This window comes from Myotis yumanensis, unplaced genomic scaffold (assembly GCF_028538775.1).
Source record: "Myotis yumanensis isolate MYYU_CA2020_CCGP unplaced genomic scaffold, mMyoYum1.0.hap1 SCAF_3, whole genome shotgun sequence".
Classification (NCBI taxonomy): Eukaryota; Metazoa; Chordata; class Mammalia; order Chiroptera; family Vespertilionidae; genus Myotis; species Myotis yumanensis.
Window position 1 is genome coordinate 163,063,230 of NW_027223754.1, and position 14,301 is coordinate 163,077,530.

A 14,301-nucleotide genomic window follows, 5' to 3' on the forward strand; every position below is an offset into this window, starting at 1 on the left:
AACAGCTTTCCCAACTCCTTCACTTCCTGGCACAGCTAGAGCAGGGGAATGAGGCATGTGGGCCCTGCCCTTGGAAAGTGAGGCATGAGCCTGTCACTCAGGGCCCAGACAAACCCAGGGACAGAGACAGGCAGGTGGATGTTCTTGGATGATAGGAGTGACCCGGTAATAAGGGCTACCCCTCATTAAGCACTTACTAAGTACAAGACTCCAAGCTAAGCTATTTATAGACGCTTTCTCAGTTCATCCTTCCCATAAGTCCATGGGGGTAGATATCATCTTTATTTTACAAATTGAAAAAGGAAGCTCAGAGAGCTGTAGCAAGCTGTGCGGCATCACACTGCTAACCAGTGATGGAGCTGAAATGCAAGTCCAGATCTGCCGGCTCCAGAACCCATACCCTTCCCACCCCATCTCCTGACCACTCCAAACTCTGGGTGAGGGCTTATTACTTGCATTCCAAAAATGCCTTGAGGGATCCCCATTGCCAATAGCACAACCTCTCCCATCTGAGGCCCCCCACCATCTGGCCCCTGCCTGCCTTTTAGCTGTCACCCCCATCCACACCACCACGCCTCAAATTTCAATCTCACCACTTTCCAAGTCGAGCCCTCTGAGCTCAGCTTCTGCTGTTCACTTAGTCTCAAATGACGGCCCCATTTTACAGATGAGAAACACAGAGGATTAAGAATGCTAAGTAGGTAGCCCAAGGTCATACAGCAATTGAGCCTGGTTAGAACCCAGGTCATTAGAGCATCAAGTAATAAAGCATTAATTTGTGTTACAGACAATTAGGGAATGGGAATTAGCAGAACATGCTGTTAATGGTGCAGAAGAAGGTAGAGGAGAGGAATCAGGTAGGTTCTGGTGTGGAGGAGGGCCCGGCTAGGCCCTGAGGAATAGCAAGGCCTGGATTGGTGAACTTGAGAGGGGGAAGCATGAGAAATGTACAGAAACAAGAAAAAAAAAGTGAGGGAGAGAGAGGCTTGTCAATATGTTACGATGGAAAGGGCTGTGGAACAGGGGTCAAGAGATTCACAGTGTCCCCAAAATATTGAGTGATCTTGGGAATGCCTCTCCTCTCAGTGGGGCGCCTTGTCTTTAAATGAAAGGTCTGAGCCTTGATGGTCTCGGGAGTTCCCTACAGCCCTGACATCCCAGGATTCCACATGTGTTGCCACCGCATCTTGAAACACGGGATCTGACCCCAGACCCACTGACATGGGCAGTGGCTTGCACGCCCAGATCGGACAGGAGCCAGCAGTCAGCGTGGCACCTGACAGGTCACACCCAAGGGCTGGCCCCGGTTACATGCCAGGAGTCACCACGCATCCCTCGTCTCCACGCATTCTTGCTATAAGCATGCGGCGACTTGCTGCAGTGGGTCCAGTCCTGCAGAAGCTGGGACACAGGGGTGAGTGAGTCAAGGGGGGAGTGTGGGCTCACAGACCAGGAATGGCATATGCCCACCATGAGCTAAAATCCTAGACCCAGTTCATCCTCAGAAACGGGGAAGGGAATGGGGGTCCTTGGATAAATGGCAGAGGAAATGTCCTGTGAGTGAAAGTGGGGATATCAGGACTAGATCAGTGGTCTGTCTGCCAAATTAGAGGACATTTGGGGAATAAGAAGGGTCCCCCCAATCAAGACAGCATTGCACCCACATAGAGAGTACCTTCCAGGCCATCAGTAAGGGAGCCCGTGGGTGCCTATGGTATAACAACACAGGTGCAGCTGAAGGGCTCAGAGCCAGCTGGGGGCAGAAAGTGCATCTCGAGAGCCTGGACACACATATGTGTGCACCTGCGCGCGCGCGCGCGCGCGCACACACACACACACACACACACACACCTGCACGAAGACCCCCAAATCAGGTGGTCCACCTCCCCACCTCCAGCCTGAGCCCTTCAACTGCTCTCCCTCTCAAGGAACATGCCCTTCCTGTGACCATGACACACAGCGGGAAGCCGCAGGTCTTGCTGCCGCGCCTTGCTGCTCGCGTTGCCGTTCTGATGTGCTTGCTTCCTTCCTGACTCAGGATGTATCAAACAGAAGCAAGCCCACCCACCCTGCGTGACGGACTCCCACCCCCGGAACAGGAACTCACCTCTTATCGTTTCTTCCTGTTTAACCCCCAACTCTTGCCCTCAAGCACCCGATCTTGTTCACCCCTGAACCCTAAATGAAGGTGTGAGGAAGCACCCCAGGGGCCCAACCTCCCTGGACTTGAAGATTGATGCCAAGCTGGAGGCTCAGTTGCAGGTACCAGCTTCCCTGCTTTCCGGCTGCCAAGGCTTCGCCTGAATTCCATGCTCTGCAAGGTCATGGTGAAGATTACAAGGAAGCTGCCTACAGAGCCCTTCGCACAGAACGGGACACAGAGGAAGCCCTCCGTGAGGGGAGCTGCAGTTATCACTGACATGTGTCCTTAATTTCAGCTCCCCTCCCCTTACCCCACCATCCCATCTCTTGAGTAGGAAATCCTTCTCGTCGTCTAATCTCAGCCTTCCTTCCATGACACTCGGCGGTGTCCCACCTTTGTTGAACTCTGGGGACTGAGGTGGCTGAGACCACACTGGCTGGTTGGAGAAGCTGCCTCGCTGGAAGCGGCCAGGAGGGAGATTACAGAGGCGCCAGGCCCGGGCTCTGCCATGCACCTGCCACGGCTCCAGTGGAGATGGGGGGCCGGCCAACTTACCCCGCCCCATGATCTCATGGCTGCGTTTGCCAGGTGCTGGCTCAGGGAGCAGGTGCTGACAGCGAGGCCTGGGCACGGAGCCCAAGAACGAGATGTGAGGGCCAACAACACAGTTGTCCCCACAGGGCTCTGACCTCCACGTATGGTCTCTGGCTAGGATCTAGGTTCCTGCACCCAGGCCCCTTCATGCTACCCAATAGCCCCCTCCCCACCACCCCCCGCTGTGTACCGCTTCCCCAAAGGACAATGAATGAGGGGAGGAGGGGCTCCCTCTTCTTCTCCAAGGATCAGTCTCTGCCTTCCCATCCCTTCCAGTGTCTCTCTCATCCAAACTGCTGGCCCTGAAGGATGCTGTTGTGGCGAGTTTGCCAGACGGGAGATGAATGGCCAAATGCTGTCATTCCTGAGGCTACTGCAGACACGCATCTAAGTGTCAGTTGTAAAATGACTCTGAGTCTCAAAGAGACACCTCTGTCCCAGTTTCGGGGCGTCCCTAGAGGTGAGGACAGGCCAGGAGTCAACCCCAGCCCCGAAGTTCTCCTGTGTGCTGGTCCTTAACCCCTCCCCACCTCACTCTCCCCATCACATAAACTCTGTCCTCCCCTCCTGACTCCCAGCCCCCAAGTCCCTGCCTGAAGGAAGCAGGGCGCTCTGAGCACCCAAGGTTTCTCTCCGCTGCTCAACCCCGGGCCCAGCCCTGTAGCAGCCAAGCACAGGACAGGCCGACTGTGGGCCCCCCCATCCTCCCTATAGGCATCCTGACCCCCTTCCAGGGAGGCACTCAGCCTTACTAGCATTCCACCCCCATTTCTCCCAATCTCCAACTGCCCCCAGCCGCCCCCCACACTCCTCCCTGATCTCTTTCCCCAGACAACCCACAGAGAAGACCCCTGGATGGACCACGTGCCAAACTGGGCCAAACTCCCTGGAGAGGAAAACCTGTCCCAAGGCTGCACCACATTTCCATGTCATCACCAAGGGGCACCAAGGGGTTAGGCAGATGTGCGGCGGGACAGCCCCCGCCCAGGAGGCAGGGCACATTCCCAGGGTGCCAGGTCACTGAGCCAGGGACCAGGAATGCTTCCGCCGGGATGTAGGTGCCTGCTGCTCCCCTCCTGCCCCCACCCCACTGAAACCTGTCCCTCCCCATCCTGCTCCACACCCCCTGCTCTGGGAAGCCTTCCCCAGCCAACCCCACCCAGTTCTTCCCACCGCTTGCCCCGCTTCCCCTCGGCGCTTGGATCCAGCGTTTCTCCCGTATTCCTGTGCCCTTGTTTATATGTTGTTTCGCACATGTTCTCATAAAGCCACATCTCCCATGGTCATCGCAGGTCGTGAGTCCCCAGTGTTAATGAGACCCATTTTGCTAGAGGATTAGTCCCTGCCCTTAAGGAGTGCCAAGAAGGCTCTGGAATCTAAGTCACATCTCTCTTCCTGCATTTTTTTTTTCCTCTTGATAATCAAGCAACTGAAGAAACTCCCAACAGTAAGCAAGCATCTCATGTTCTAGTTCCCGCCTGGCTGCCAAGGAGGCCCCAGATAAGGACGTATCAGGGCAGGAGTCTCTGGGGAGTGCCTGGACGAGGCAAGCTTCTCTTCGAGGGAAGCTTCTCCCTTTGGAGCACTGGAAACCCTTTTGAGACCAGGTGCCCTCTTCCCAGCCTCTGCAACCAGGGGCAATGCCGTGTCCCCACCAGCACGCTCGGCCTTTCCCTCAGACGCTGCAGCCGGATGCGGGGAGAGATGGGCCTGGGGTTGAACCTCAGCTCTCACACTTCCTAACTGTGCGGGCACAGTTAAGTGCTCTGGACCTTGATTCCCTATCTGTGAAATGGGCACAATAAGAAAACCACTTGAAGAGAGTGGGAAGGGCTGGAGTTGGTGTCTGTAAATCAGCCTGAAGCAGGCACTGCTGCATCCCCATTCTGCAGAACGGGACAGGGCAAGTCACTTCAAGGTCACACAGCTAGTTCCAAGGGCACATTCCTTAACCCAGAAAGCCTTCCGTGAGTCCCTGCTGAACCAGGTGGATACCAGGCTTATCTGCTTACCTAGATAAGCTTATGGGAGGAGGAGGCAGGCCTGTGAGTGGGAAACAACAGTAGGACAGAGTAGGTTCAAAGCTACGAGAGGCTGAACAAATTGCTTCGGACTCATAGGAAGGGGCCAGCAGCCCCTCCCCAGCTCCTCCCTTCCTAGTCGAGAAGACAAGACGGATTTAACTTCATTTCAATAATAAAAGACATGTTTGTGGTGTCCACGAAAGAGGCCTCAGTGGTGGGACTCCATACAAGGTGGCTTGTCCTGGACTCTGTGAAATCCTGGGCTGCCCAGATGCCCTCAGCTCCAGACCAGAGCAGCCCAGGCACAGCTGCCCAGCTGCAGGGAGACGGAAGCAGGGCCCAGACCCCGGGCTCCCGCCCAGGAAGGCCACCAGCCAGCTGAAATTCCCAGCCCACCCGGAGGGCTGTGGGGGAGGGTGGGATTTATGGGTCTCCTCACCCGCACCGGGAAATGTGTTGAGCTCAACAACATCTCTCTGGCCACAGGCCGCAGTGCTCCTGTGGCTCTAAATGATGGGGCAGAAGCCGGGTCATTAGTCAAGAGAGACTGTCATTAGTGGAGGTGATGCCACCGCTGACAGACAATGGCAAACAGTCATTAGCGGCTGTGTCACAGGGTGAGGCAATGCTGGCGGGCGCAGGGATCCGGCTCACCCCCCTCAGGCTGGCGGAGCACACGCTCGCACTCACATGCTTACATACACAGATGAGAAAGCACACGCTCTCCCACACTCACCTGTCTTCACACTCACACACAGAAGTGGAAGTAGACATACATTCACACACTCACACACACACACACACTCACACACACACTCACACACACAGAGGCTGAACGGACACACTGCCCAAAGACACCCATACAGCAGGGGAGCAGGGCCCCTGGGTCCTTCCACAACCAGGTACCCAGACACTCAGACATCCCCCCTGCCCTGAAAGAGACACGCAGACCCTCGAGGGCCTCAGAACAAAAAGACTCTCAGACGCCCCCTCCCATCCCACTCACTCTCTTTTCAAAGGTCCAGCACCAGGAGAAAGATACCACGCTAAGTGCAGGAGCAGGAAGGCTGTGCCTGCCCTGAAAGAGGGACAACGTTGGTTTTAACACTTTAGCCCCCTCCGCACCCCCAGCCCTAATGGCTGGCACATGCCCTGCCTCCCTTGACACCTTGCCCCCCAAGAAACGGGCTGCTGGAGGCATGTTTCTAAGGACTCTTGAGCCCCAGAAAGGAGGCTGAGCTCAGAGGAGGAGAGTACCTGAAATGTAGCCTCTGCTCCAGTTTTGAATCTTCCCTCCCACCCTCGACTTCCAGTTCAGAAAATGTGGGCAGGGCACAGGAAGAGAGGCAGCCTGGAGTGTTGAGCAGAGCATAGTCGTCAGGCAGGTAAGGACGAAGGGAACGGAATAAAGGCTGAGTGCTCAGCTCCAGTCCTACTTCTGCCATGAGCTGGGTGTATTAGTTCCCTGTTGCTGCTATAACAAATCACCATGAACTTAGTGGTTTAGAATAAGAGTTGCATTATCTTACAGCTTGGAGGTCAGAAGTCCAAAGGCATCTCAATGAGCTAAAATCAAGGTGCCTGCAGGGGTGTGCTCCTTCTGCAGGTACTAGCAGAAGATCATTTCCCCACCTTTTCCAGCTTCTAGAAGCCACCCACCTTCCTAGGACCCCTTCCACATTCAAGGCCAGTGATGGCCAGTGGAGACTTCGCACGTCGCATCACTCTTCTGCCTCCCTCTCCCAGATGTGAAGGACCCTTGTGATCACACTGGGCCCACCCAGATAATTCAGGATAATCTCTCCATCGCAAGATCTTTAACTCCATCACATCAGCAAAGTCCCTTTTGCCGTGTCGGGTAACAGTCACAGGTTCTGAGGATTAGGACATGGACATTTTGGGGGATCCATTGTTCTGCTTACCACACTAGGTGAACTTGGACAAGTCATTTAACCTCCCAGAGACTCAGCATCCTCAACTGTAACCTAAAAATAACACCCACCACATGAGTGGTCACATGGATTTAGGAAGCCCCCTGAACACGGAGCACCGTGCCTCACACTTGGAGGTGGAGTGGGTGTCCTGGATCAAGGGTACTGCCTTCCCCTTGAGGAAGGTGGGTGAGGGGCGGCAGAGGTGGTCTCTATGGGCTTGGGCAGGGCTGGCAGTTGAGGTCAGTAAGGACCGGGAGAGGGTGTGGGTGTCTGTAAGGATCCCTGGATCTGGGCAGCAGCGAGGCCCTGGCCTGCGGAGTGCCATCCGCTTGGCTGTGGGCACACACACCCGCAGTGACCTGAGATAAGGAAGCAGGTGGGGCCAGGGCATGCTGCTCCTGCTTCTCCCTGACTTCCTCTCCCTCATCTGCTGCCATCTGTTTGCAGGCCCCGGGGCCAGAAGGTGGGCAGAAGCCCCAGACCAGGCTGCTATTACCCTGCTAAGTGCAGACTGCGGAACGATGACCCGGGGAGATAAACCGCACATAGAGGAATCGCCCTCTGGAAAACACTCATTAGCCCCCAATCTCGCCCGGCACTGTTTGCCCCCTTGGGAGGCAACAGTGGCACCTCCGAGAGGAGCTGAGGTAGTCAGATTCCCACTGGCCGGTCTGCTCCATGCAGTGCCCAGGCCAGCGGCCCAGCCCTGAGCCCTGCTCCCCTGCTCCTTGCCCATCCGCTGTGGCTTCCTGTCCCTGGCCCATCCCCACTCCAACTCTTCTCTCATCTCCCAGCCCCGAGCTCCTCCCAGCTTCTCCCAAAACCTTGACTGTGGGCTGAGACTCTAATCCACATGAGGAAGCCTGGGCTGGAGGTAGAAGATCAGGTGCAAATCCCACACATCTTGAAAAATGGAGGTGCAGGGTACCCGGCCCATTGAGCAGCATTGGGGAGATGAAATCGGGTCCCTGTTTGAGAACTTTGTGTGAGCCTGGGTACTAATTTGGGTAATGGGGACACATGCAAGGACTTCCTTCTCCTTTTGTCCCTGACACAGCGAGCAGGCCTGGCCCGGGATCCGCCTTCCGTGGCCTCTTCGGAGACTGCCCACATCTCGCTGCATCAGGAGACCCCCAACAGGTGCTGGAGGAGAGAGCTAGAGAGATGGGGAGAGAGTGGATCCAGCTACTGCATATGTAGGTCCCGATAATGGTGCTGAGTGCATGAAGTTCCGCCCCTGAGCTCCTCCTGTATGCCAGGCACCAGGCTCCGTACTAGGGATACAAAGATGAATGAACCATAAGCCACCGTAGCTCATGTTTTAGTTCCGGAGATCTGTCCTGAGAGCCGCCTGCATGCCCTGTATGGGCACTGAGGACCCCTGGGGGATGGGACGTCCTTGCGTGCGGGGTGGTCTGCAGGCTGGTGGCTACCCACCTGGCTGAGGCTTCCCAGGGCTGGCTGCCCCATGTCAGCGGGCACAATGCCCAGCACCACCCTGGGCTGCTGCCATCCTGGCAGACTCGCAGAGGCCGGGCACTGATTATTCAACAGGGAGCAGAATATGGTTTCGGTCTATTATCAGGGCAGATAAAGGCAGTGGCTAAAGCTTGGGGAGCGGTTTGGGCTTATAAATAAGAATCTCCAAAAGCCCTACCACTCCCCTGCCCTGCCTTTGTCTGCCACCCTGCCTTCCAGTCCCTCCTTGTTCCTCTCTGCAAGCAGCCCCAGGGAGGGCTCAGCTCCTTAAGAGCCGTTTGCAGTGCCAGGATTGGAAGGCTGAGGACACTGGGACCAGGGGTGGCTGGCCTGGAGGCAGAGGCTGGATGGGAAGAGATCCCAGAGTTCAGAAAGCGCTGCACTGGGAGGCAGAGGGAGCCCGGAATGCGGGGAGAACACCAGTCACCTTGCCTCATTTATCCTTGTATTTGCCCCACAGCCCAGTCCCCAGGATCAGGCACCCAGGAGAGATGCAGAAAGCATTTCCTGAATGAAGGCACAAATGCCAGGGTAGGCAAGGTTGGCCCGTTTCTCCAGTGGCCAGGATTCCAGGCCTGGGGGCGCCAGGAGGAGGGGAAACAGGGTCCCCAGCCCTGTCTAGTGGGGAGGGTGGTAGAGGAAAGAGACCTTGACCAAGGGAGTCACAGAAACAAGTGCTAAATAATAGCGGGCACACGACGCCTGAATTCAACAACTATTTCCTGCCTACCTACTATGTGCCAGTGGCGATAGAGCAGTGAGCAAAACAAAGCCCCCCCTGTCATCCTGGGTGCTGCTTTTAAGAGCTCTCCTGCTCAAAGGACACGTGCGGGCTATTTGGGGAAACTTCCTGCAGGGAGGGGCAGGCGGAGCAGGCTGAGTGGCCCACGGGAAGGCTCAGAGGCAGACAGGAGGTGGTGCCTGTGGGCGGAAGGGGAGACCCCGAGTGTTTGTCTCCGGGCTGAGAAATGAGGGTTGTTGGAAGAAGCCTTCCTTATGGGTTGAGCAGCCAGGCACAGCGAGTGGGATGGGAAGTGGCAGGAGGCCACTGAGAGCCCTATGACTGGGACCTGGAATTTCCTATGGAGGAAGGAAGCAGATGGGAAGGTCCGGAGTGTCCCAGGAGCAAGGGGCTTGTGCTACCCCCTAGTCCCACCTAGGAGGCGGTGAGCCACCAGAGGAAGTGGGGCCCTGTTTTGAGTTTCCCTTTGTGCAATTCTTCTTCCTGCTCTCTCCACCCAGAAGCAGGCCTGGCAACCATGCCAAATGCCACTGACATGAGCCCAGCACCCACCTAGCCAGCCATGGGCTGGGGTTCCCCCAGTCGGCTGGGCCTACCCTACACCTGGATCAGGGAGACCAACCCCCATGTGCTTCATCCACAGGCGGGACATCTAAGGAGAGGGGCTGGGGGCTTATGGGTGGGTCCCTGCCCTGCCCTAAATCCATGCCTGGCCAAACCCTATGCCTAAGGGCCTTCAGCAGCGTAAGGAGCCTTCCTCTGCCTGTTTCTTTTTCAGGGAGGACCATCAGTCTTCTCGCCCACCTACGGCATTTGGCCAGGGAAGGAGGTTGTCAGAGCTCCCACCCAAAGCTGAGCGGGAACTGATGCCAGGCCTCTGGGAGTCGACCGGTGGGTGGTGGTGTGTGTGACACCCTGGGCAGAGGACCCAATGTCGGCCACAGGCCCATCCTCGTCAACCCAGCGCAGCCTGGCAGGGAAGCAGCCAGGTCCTGGGGGGCAGGCTCCAGAGCCCCCTCCAAAGGTGCCGGGGACACCCCATCCTGACCTTCCTCCAGCCCACCTGGGATCTGTCCACCGACACCATCCGAAGCTCTTTTAAAATATATGTATTTTAATTGATTTCAGAGAGGAAGGGAGAGAGAGAGATAGAAACATCAATGATGAGAGAGAATGATTGATCGGCTGCCTCCTGCACGCCCCACACTGGGCATGTGCCCTGACCGGGAATTGAACTGTGACCTCCTGGTTCATAAGTCGACACTCAACCACTGAGCCAAACCGGCCAGGCCATGCGAAGCTCTTGATGTCTCCTGTCACCGCACAGAGAACAAGTGGCCTGTGTGAAAGGGTGGCCTCTTCCTCGTTCCAGAAAGAAATGGTCAGAAGCACCTAACGTGCATCAGGAACTGTGCCGGGCGCTGGGACACGGGGGCAGCAAAGCACCACGTGGGCCTTGTGCCCACAGAGCTGCAAAGGGGAGGCAGGACAAGCACACAACCAACAACAAATGACTACAAATTGGGCTCCGTGCTCTGAAGGCAGGAAAGTGCAATTAGCCTCTGCTCACCTCCCTGCTCCCGCTCCTGCCCTCATCACAGAATGCCCACACCGGCCCAGCCTCCCTGCACGCTGCTGGCCCAGGAACCGGGTTCGCCTGGCATAGCAAGGGGGTTGGCAACAGTGTGAGAAACACTGATGAGCTGAACTGGAAAACAAAATTTAAATTAAAATAAAAACAACAACAATTATCCAGGTGGCTCTTACAATCTAATTTTACAAACCGCGGAGGCCCAGAGAGGCCAAGCATTTGGCCCCAGACCACACAGCTGGTGAGTGGCAGAGCCCAGACCTGAACCCAGGTCTCCTGTCCAGAGCTCTGCCATGACCCCGTGCTGCCCCACTAGTCCCTCCTGAGCACTTCCCAGCCTGCAGGAACCTGCCGCCTCCTGGCCCGTCTCCGATCCTGCCTCGTGGAGGGACCAGCACTGTCAACAGAACTGCCTGCGACGATGGCAGTGTTCCATGTCTGCGCTGTCCAACACGGGCACGTGGCGTCACTCAGCGGGTTCAGAGAGACCGGGTCAGTTTGGTGGGGGTGGAAACCGGCAGGGGATGTGGAAGGAAGGCGGATATCGAGGAGCTGAAACCCAGAGAGAAAGAAGGGCAACAGGTGCAAAGGATCTTGTTTGATGTTCCAAGAAATCTTCTAGAGTAGAGTCGGCAAACTGCAGCTCGCAAGCCACATGCGGCTCTTTGGCCCCTTTAGTGTGGCTCTTCCACAAAATACCACGTGCGGGCGCACACGTACAGTGTGATTGAAACTTCATGACCCATGCGCAGAAGTCGGTATTTTGTGGAAGAGCCACACTCAAGGGGCCAAAGAGCCGCATGTGGCTCGCGAGCCGAGGTTTGCCGAACCACAGTTTGCCGACCACTAATCTAGACTTTATCCCAAAGTCCTCAGGGAGCCGCTGAAGGACTTTGTGTGAAGTAATGAAATGCTTTGATTGTATCCTCCCTGGGCCCGGAGCAGTCCCAGCAACTCTGACACTCCAGTGACACGGGCTGTCGTAATCGTCACCATCCCACACAAACAGCTTCTCGCCCTCACAAGTATCTTCGCCCCCACAAGTATCTCCGCCTGAAACGCACTTCTGCCTCCTGGTCAGCTCTCCCTCTTCCTTCAAGCCTTTGCTCACTGGCCCCACTGGAAGGCATCACAGACACCCTCACGGGGTCGGTGCCTCTCTGTATCTCCATAGCCTTGTCTGGCATGTGGAGGAGGCTTAATAGACACTGTCTTAACTTCTCTATTCTCGCCGTGAGTTCCCCTTTCTTAGCCCTCTCCCATCCCAAATCTACTTTCAGCTCCCCTGCCCCCAGCTCTGAGGCCCTCAGAAGTGTTTTCCACGCAGCCATAGGTGGCTCAAGACCCTCAGCCCCGGGCCTAGGCCACCCCATCCCCAGAACTTATCCACTGGGCAGGGCCTCCCTCCTGCGGCCTCAGGACAGGCCTTCTCAAAGGGACAGTCCAGAGAAAGGAGGCCAAATTGTCCAGCCTCGTCACATCAGGGAGCAGGCCCTGACCCAGAGAGCCTAGACGTGGAGGTGCATTTAGAAGAGAGGAGGGGAGATGGACAGGAACCTGAGCAGGCTCATCTGGGAAGGCTTCCTGAAGGAGTGGCCTGGCCTTGCCATCATGCCCTGAGTCTAGGATTCCTCCCTGCCAGAGTCCCTGCCTGTCTCTCCCAGTGCCCTCTCCTGCGCCAGGGCCCCAGCCAGGCTGGGATGTGCTCACTGAGACATTCATCCAACAACTATGCATCCTGCCCTGCATTGTCCCAGGATCCAGGCCAAAGGGAGCAAGGCACCGAGGAGGTGCTGAAACTGTGACACGGGGATGCCGTGCCTAGAATGCCATCCACCCGGCAGCAGGGGCTGCCCAGACGCCTCCCGCCCCAGGGCTGAGACAGAGGCGCCCCAGGCCAGGGCTCTGAGTGGGCAGGACACTGAGAGGGACAGGTAGACAGGGAGGCAAGAGAGAAGAGGTGGGTGAGAATGAGAGGGAGAAGATCAGAGGTGTGGGAAGGAGAGAGGAAGCAGAGCAAATGGGAAAACCCCCTTCCTTCTTTGAGGACCAACTTCAGGAGGCTCCCAGCAGCCCAGCCCGAGCCTCGCCCACTCCTTACCTCTGGCCAGCACTGCCACTCCTGCCTTTTCTCTGCCTCCTGAGAGATCAGGATCGCATCCTGTCACCAGCTGAGGGGACCAGAGGCAAAGCGGGGAGTCTCGAGGAGGAAGAGGAGGAGGAGGAGGAGGAGGAGGAGGAGGAGGAGGAGGAGGGAGCGGACGCTGTGGTTTCTGTCCCTGGACTATGTAAGCACCAACCAGGACAGGCCTCCAGGGTCCCAGAGGGGCTCCCTCACTGATGCTGCTCTGCCCCTGGGGTCACCCAAGCTCATGCCCCACAGGCAGGCTCAGATTTGTGTGGGAGTACTCTCAGGGGGAGTTTGGAGACTGCCCGGGTATCTCAACATCCCCAAAGAGAATGAAAATGTTACCCACTCTCCATCTTCCCTCCCCCATCTTTGCCAGGGGTCCTGCTCCCTGAACCCCCTAGGTGTTCCAGGCTCCATATCAAGGCAGGAGAGGGTCCTGTCAGGTCTTCCATGGGGGTGGGAAGGCAGGGGCCTGGACACTTCACCTGGGACAATGACGGTGGGAGGGGGGGAGGCTGGGGGAGGAATGGGGAGGAAAGGGGAGGGCTAGGTGTTTCCACGGAGCTGTGTTTGTTTGGGGCCTTTTGACTGCTCTTCCTGTTTGGCAGCCACAGCTGTGACAGCCAAGACAGCTCTCTGACTGCTCCCAGGAGAGACGGCCTGGCCAGGGAGGAAGCAGCAGTGGGATCCACGTCCCAGCCTGTCCCAACCCATCCCAGCCCAGGGCCAGAGCCCCAGGGAGCATGCCTTCCATGCCTTCAAAAGGCCAGGCCACCCTCAAGAGGGCCGCCCAGTGCTCAGGCCCGAGGGACCGCCCTGCAATGCCAGCCTCGAAGCCAGGGACTCAGCAATTAACTGTGACCTATCTAAACTCAGGGGCTGACAGAGGCACTTTGAAGAATTGGGTCTCCAACTTAAAGAAAATTAGAAGGGCCCTGGCCAGGTGGCTCAGTTGGTTGGAGCATCATCCTATGCACCAAAAGGTTTTGGGCTCAATTCCCGGTCGGGGCAAATACATCTGTTGTGGGCTCAATCCCTAGTGGGGGTGCTTACAGGAGGCACCAATCAATGTTTCTCTCTTACATTGATGTTTCTCTCTCTGTCCTTTCCTCTCTCTCTAAAAATCAATTTTAAAAAATATCACCCAGCTGGTGTGGCTCAGTGGATGAGCATTCACCTATGAACTAGAAGGTCATAGTTCGATTCCTGGTCAGGACACATGCTCAGGTTTCGGGCTCGATCCCCAGTGTGGGGCATACAGGAGGTAGCTTATCATTGATACTCTCTCATCACTGATGTTTCTTTCTCTCTCTCCCTCTCCCTTCCTCTCTGAAATCAATAAAAATATATTTTTAAAAAAAAACAAACATATCTTCAGGTGAGGATCAAAGAATTTAAAAAGAAGATTAGAAAGTAGAGCTGAGTCCCACACAGTAAGAAGAGAGCTTCCCTTTTTATCCACTGCCCCTTCCAGAGGTCATTGGGCTCAGAGGCTGAGATGAGAGGAAGGGCCTGTAGCTCCAGCTGTCTGGGCTCAAATCCAGCACCAGGACCTTAGACGGTCACTTAACTCCTCTGAGACGCAGTCTCCGCCTCTGTGAACCCGGCTGGTGAGAAGGAAAGCATCTACCTCAAATGAGGATTAAGGCAGCTAATCCATGCA

The 14,301-nt window shown here is 56.3% G+C and overlaps 1 pseudogene; it reads left to right on the forward strand.

Annotated features, from left to right (window-relative positions):
* LOC139006427 (thiol S-methyltransferase TMT1A pseudogene) overlaps positions 1 to 13,278 on the forward strand; it is a 32,588-nt pseudogene extending 19,310 nt beyond the window's left edge.
* The last annotated feature ends 1,023 nt before the right edge of the window (positions 13,279 to 14,301 follow it).